This window comes from Sorex fumeus, unplaced genomic scaffold (assembly GCF_029834395.1).
Source record: "Sorex fumeus unplaced genomic scaffold, SorFum_2.1 ptg000075l, whole genome shotgun sequence".
NCBI classification, from domain to species: Eukaryota; Metazoa; Chordata; class Mammalia; order Eulipotyphla; family Soricidae; genus Sorex; species Sorex fumeus.
Window position 1 is genome coordinate 18,756,118 of NW_026606132.1, and position 5,815 is coordinate 18,761,932.

Consider the following 5,815-nt stretch of genomic DNA (forward strand, 5'->3'; position numbering starts at 1 on the left):
ATACTGGCCAGTGTTTTGGAGTTGTTCCTGGTGATACAAAGTAAACCAGATAGGACTGGACCTCGATGCCAAACTTTTAGCATGGAGACCACGTGATCAAGGCCTCTGAGATATCTCCCCAACTGTACATTTTCATTTCATTTTTCATTTCATCATCCTGTTATTTGTCGATTGCCTCGAGCAAGCCCCAGTAACGTCTCTTTCATCCTAGCCCTGAGATTATATTCAAGGCTCTTTAGGAGAATGAGACCCATCATTGGTACTGGTATTTGGCATATTTGGTATGCCACGGGGAGTTTGCCAGACTCTGCCCTGTGGGCAGGCTACATTCGATAGCCTGCAAGTTTGTCCAAAGTAGGAATGAGATAATAAGATGTCATAAAAAGATGTCCTGATAAGATGTCATGGCCGCGCGGTTCCAGGAACTGGATTTTATAGTCTCTGAGTCTTGGCCGTTGATGGGATTACACGGCGCCAGGGGGCCAGGTGGTGGGTGTGACCCCCGCCTACTGGAATTTGGAGGATCTGGGTGGAGGATGCTCGACTCCAATCCGAGTAGGCTTGGAGATCTCGGCCCCAGAACCCGCGTGGATTTGTCCCTCTGCCAGTACCTTCATGTGTGCGGAGAGTGGTCTCAGCATGGTGGTGGATGGTCCTGGAGGTCTTCGGCTGCTGGAGCCCTGGTCGGGGCGGGGAGGAAAGCTCAACCCACTCCCCTCCAAGGGACCCCAGCGAGGAACAGCCAGGCGCGGGGGCAGAAGACTGCACTGTTCTGTACATATAAAATTTAAAATCAGATTGCCAATATCTACTTGATTTGCTGAAATTTTAATTGTGATTCGTTGTACCTAATAATCTATGATTTTTATTGCATCTCTATATTGATTTAGGTCTTTTCTGATACTTTTAAAATGTACAGCCAGAGGCTGGAGCAATAGTACACCGGGTAGGGGATTTGCTTTACAGGCAGCCAACGCGGGTTCAATTCCCAACATCCCATATGGTCCCTCAAACACCACAAGGAGTAATTTCCGAGTGCAGAGCCAGGAATAACCCATGTGCATCGTCTTGGTATGACCCAAAAAACAAACAAACAAAAAAAGTACAGCCAACTCCTAGAACTCTCAGTCAACTAGGGCATTCAGTTGGCACCAGAATCCAAGGAGGTGGTTTTGTTCAGACCTTGGGAACCACCAGGGCCAGTGTGAGTATTCTTGCGTAGTCTAGGGACACATATGGTGATAACAAGAAAACCTTATGGTGCTGGGGTGGAGGGCCAAATCTTGGAGAGTAGTATGCAAGCTGTGTGGCCTAATTTCTGTACTATCTCCCCGATTTCATTCATCCCTTTGTTTTATAGCATCCTACACAAATATGTGGCTTGGATTTTCTTTGTTCAATACCTAATATCTCTCTCTTTGTGTTAGCACTAGAGGTATTGGGTTATTTATATCAAACTCCAGTTGTTCATTGCTATTATAAGGGCACATTAAAAGCATTTATTTCTGTTGAATCAAAGTGAGATATACAGTTACAAAGTTGTTCGGGATTGCGTTTCAGTTGTACTATATTTCATCACCCATCTCTTCACCAGAGCACATTTCCTACCACCAGTATTCCCAGTTTTCCTCCCATCTGATCCCTCACCCCACCCCAAATGGCCTGCTCCTGCTAAAGCCTGCCTCTATGGCAGAAATTTCTCTCTCTCTCTTTCTCTCTCTCTCACACTCTCTCACTTTGTGTGTGTGTGTGTGTGTCTGTCTGTCTGGCTGGCTGGCGCTATCTCTGCCTCTCTCATTTTCCTTTTAGGCACTGTGGTTTGCTATACAATTATGAAAGGGTATCATGCACATCACTTTACTTCCTTCCAGCACTCATATTTTGTCCAGTGTGATCATGTACAACTACCATTGTCACAGTGATTCCTTCTGTGACCTAAATGCACTCTCCTTCCTCCTTCTTGGTAAGCTTTTGACCATTGACCAGTCCTCCTGACCCTTGTTTCTAAGGCACATTTTATTTTGTATCTGACCTCCTATCTTTTATAGGGCATTAATGTTAGTTGCTACTAGAGACAGTTTAAATTCTTTACTACAGCGGTAGGGCGTTCGCCTTACAAGTGGCCAACATGGCTGACCCGAGTTCGATTCCTCCGCCCCTCTCGGAGAGCCCGGCAAGCTACCGAGAGTATCTCGCCCACATGGCAAAGCCTGGCAAGCCCCCTGTGACGTATTCGATATGCCAAACACAGTTACAACAAAGTCTCCAAAGGAGACGTTACTGGGCCCCCTCGAGCAAATCGACGATCAACGGGAGGGCCTTTACCTTTACCTTACCTTTACTCTGCATCATTTGTATTGGCTTATAAAGCTTATAAAGTAGCAGTGCATTTCTTTGATTCATATTCCCTTACTAATAAGTGAGAATAAATAATTTTTCATTTGTATATTGATATGTATTCTTTCTTTTGTAAAACTTGATATAATATTGGTTTAGAGAACTGTTTTGGGGGTACAATTTCATATTTCTTTCAAGTATTTTCACAACTATATTATCCTCTGCCTTTTTTTTCAGTGTGACTATTCATAGTTGGCTGCGTGCAAGGCAAATACCCTACCGCTTTGCTATGGCTCCGCCCCTCCTGGAGATCCCGGCAAGCTACTGAGAGTATCTCGCCTGCACGGCAGAGCCTGGCAAGCCACCCGTGATGTATTCAATATGCCAAACACAGTAACAACAAAGTCTCCAATGGAGACGTTACTGGGCCCACTCGAGCAAATCGATGAACAACAGGAGGGCCTTTACCTTTACCTTATTCATAGTTATTGAGTCATAAGAGTTCTTTATATATTTTTTAATATCATCCCCTTTTAAATATATGATTTACAATTATTCTCTCCCATTAATTATATTTCCTCATATTTTAAGTTACTGCGTCTTTGGCTGTGTAGAATAAACATAGTTGTCTTTGGTGTCTTATGTTTGGGTATATAGAATTTTCTGTGATTTTTTCCAATTACAAGGTATATTGAAGTAGATAGATAGTGGCTTATAGTGTCTTTGTTGATGTTAAGGTAATCCTGGAATGATAAGGAAAAAGAGATGTTTGTTAACTTTCAGAATGATGTTGTGTAGAATTGGCATTTCCTGTTACACAAATGTTTGGAAGATTTACCAGGGAAACCTTGTCTGGAGTTTATGCTGCTTTAGAAACTTTTTTCAACTAAGATATCAATTTCTTTTCCACATTTGGATTTTTCAAATACAATTTTACAGTGTATTTTGGTGATTTGCATCTTTGGAGTAATTTATCTGTTTCATGTAAATTGTTAAAGTTTGGGCATAGAATTATTTCACCCTTTATAAAATGTCTATGTAAGAATGGAGATGGCTCTTTCTTCATTCCTATTAATGGTGATTTGTTACTTTTTTCTCAGACAGAACAGATTTTTACAATTCTATTTTTAGGTTTAATTCTGTTCAAATCTCAATGATTTTCTTCCTCCTACCTGATTTGTGTTTACATTTATTCTTTACCTCTAATTGTATTTTTTGTTTGTTTGTTTATTTTGGGGTCTTCCCACATGGCAGAGTCTGGCAAACTCCCAGTGGCGTATTCAGTATATCAAAACCCAGTAACAATGATGGGTCTCATTCTCCTGACCCTGAAAGAGCCTCGAATGTGGCACTTTTTAAAATCTCAGGGCTAGGATGAAGGAAACATTACTGGAGCCTGCTCGAGGCAATCGATGAACAACAGAATGACAGTGATACAGTGATTTGGGGGCCACATCTGACAGTGCTTAGAGGTTGCTCCTAGCTCTGTGCTCAGGAATTACCCCTTGGTGGTGCTAGAAGGAATCATATAGGATACTGAGGATTGAACCCAAGAAGGCTGTGTGCATTGCAAGTAAGTGCTCTATCTGTTGTACTATTTCTTTGGTCCCATTTGTGTAGAATTTTTGAAGTCCAAGATTAGATTACTGCTTTCAAGTGCTCCACTAAATATAGCTCTACATATGTCATTAAGCATATGCACTTAATGTTATACAATTATTTGTGAGTTTTAACTTTATTCCATAAATGAAGTTAAATAGCTTTACCCTTATGAAAACATTTTGACATTTTCCATTTTTAAGAGATTTATACATGTGTTATTTAATTTCAAGATACTTGAAGGTTTTCTAGATAGCTTTTTGTTACTAACCTCAAGTCTAATTACTTTGTGGGCCAAAAATATAATTCTTTTTATTTTTCTTTTGAAATGCCTTAAGGTTTATTTTGTGTCTCAGAATGGCCTAGTTTGGTAAACCTGACAGATACACTTGAAAAGAATGCATATTTTTTGCTGTTGTTTCATAACTGTCAGTTAGATATAGTGTGCTCATTGTGGTGCTCAGGTCATCTATATCTGTGTGCTATGCGCACTTGTTCTATTGGTTCTGGGTTTATGACCACTGAGCCCCATAATGGTAATTTGAATTTGTGCATTTCTCCTTTTTGGTATTTTTTGCCTCATGCATTTTAAAGTTTTATAGTTAGAGGAATATGAATTTAGACTCATACATTAATCTTAACACATTAAAATGAAAAATTACATATTGTTTACAATAAAGTTAACAATTAAATTACAGTCATAGACATCTCTGTAGGGAGCTAATCCATTTTGAGATTCATTTGGGAGTCTCTGGATCATGGCCATTGATGTGTTGAGATGGTGCCCAGAGGCAGATCATGGGAGTGAGAGCCGGGACCCCAAGAGAGGGGGGAGAGGGGAAGGGACAGGGAAGGGACTGCTGCCATGTGGCCTGGAGTCTTAGTCCTTGAACCCGTGCACCTGGGTTTTACTTCTGGAAGCTCGTGGCCATCAGGGTTTCATCTGAGGTGTCCCCGTGGATATTGGGGATGGGAGAGATCTCCAGTGAGCTGCTATCTTCCTGGATTCACTGCTGTGTCTCTGCCCCTTCTATTTTATCTATGCTGAATTTCAAATTGCCAAAATTCCCATGATTTCTCACATTGCCAGCATCTTCTATTCTGACTCCTTCAAAGGTAAGGTGGTTCCCAAATGTGTGATGATCCTCCTTATTCTTGATTGGTTCCAGGGAAGAGATCTAAACAGGGTGATTCCACACTTTTACCTGTTCTAAACTTTTGTTCCTATGTTCCTACCAAAACAGGATTCGATTAGAGGCTGAACTTTAAGTTATTTTTATCAGCTACTCTCAACCTAGATGGGTTTAGAAGGACAGCAGGGTTTGGAGCGATAGCACAGAGAGTAGGGTGTTTGCCTTGCACGCAGCCGACCTGGGCTTGTTTCCTCCAACCCTCTCAGTGAACCCGGAAAGCCACTGAGAGTATCCTGCCTCAACGGCAAAGCCTGGCAAGCTCCCCGTGGAGTATCTGATATGCCAAAAACAGTAACAACAAATCTCACAATGGAGACGTTACAGGTGCCTGCTTGAGCAAATTGATGAACAATGGGAGGACAATGCTACAGTGCTACTCTCAACCTAAATAGGTTAGTTCTCACTCAGGTCAGCTGATCTCCTGGCATATGGCAGTTATTTCTACAATTAACTGACTCCTGTTCCTACTATTCTTTCCTGAGGGAATTGTTACCTAGAACATTTGAAAATATGCAGTGCCAAAAAAGACTGGACACCTACTCAGTAAAAACACTGTTTTATAAGTAAAACTCAGCACATATTCATTTGGATAATGCATTATATAACTTTTCTTATTTATTATTCTTTTCCAGCAGATGTTAACTCAGAATGCTTAGAACTCAAATCAAAGTCCAGAACCTTCCTTG